The following is a 610-nucleotide window of genomic DNA, read 5'->3' on the forward strand; positions in this document are numbered from 1 at the left end:
ATGTTATCAACTAACTCAACACTATTAACATTTTATAGCATTTCACCCAACAACTGCAGAAAACTCACTCTTTTCATGTGCACATGGAACCTTAAACAAGAAAGACCATATGCTGGGCCTTAAAATAAATCTCAATAAATTTCAAAAGATTTAAATACTACAGAGAATTTCCTCTAAGCACACTAGAAGTAAATTATAAATTAGTAACAACAAAATCTAGAAATATCCGGAAATGGTTCAAAATTAAACCATCTACTTATAAATTATCTTTGAGTCAAAGAAGAAATTGTAAGGGGAATTATAAAATAAACCCACCTAGAGAGTGGACACCCTAGTCACCAAGATGGTGTCAGTGATACCGGTAGAGAAGAAACTCATGGATGTCAAAATCCATGGGGAGCTGCCAAGCTGGATATTGATATGGGATTTCATCCCCAATGGCATTGTTGGTGCATTTCAAAGAGGTTATTATTGATATTACAACATGCATATCAATGTGAAGAAAAGGAGCGTTGCTAGAGTTTCTATGGTGCTGGCAACTTACATGCTTTTCATCTGTTGCCTTTCTTAGAAGGAACTTAAACATGAGTGGCTGTGCAAATACCACTGA

The 610-nt window shown here is 35.4% G+C and overlaps 1 pseudogene; it reads left to right on the forward strand.

Annotated features, from left to right (window-relative positions):
• The first annotated feature begins 343 nt into the window (after positions 1-343).
• On the forward strand, positions 344-610 carry LOC103562940 (ATP synthase subunit f, mitochondrial pseudogene; annotated as a pseudogene).

Source organism: Equus przewalskii, chromosome X (genome assembly GCF_037783145.1).
Source record: "Equus przewalskii isolate Varuska chromosome X, EquPr2, whole genome shotgun sequence".
NCBI classification, from domain to species: Eukaryota; Metazoa; Chordata; class Mammalia; order Perissodactyla; family Equidae; genus Equus; species Equus przewalskii.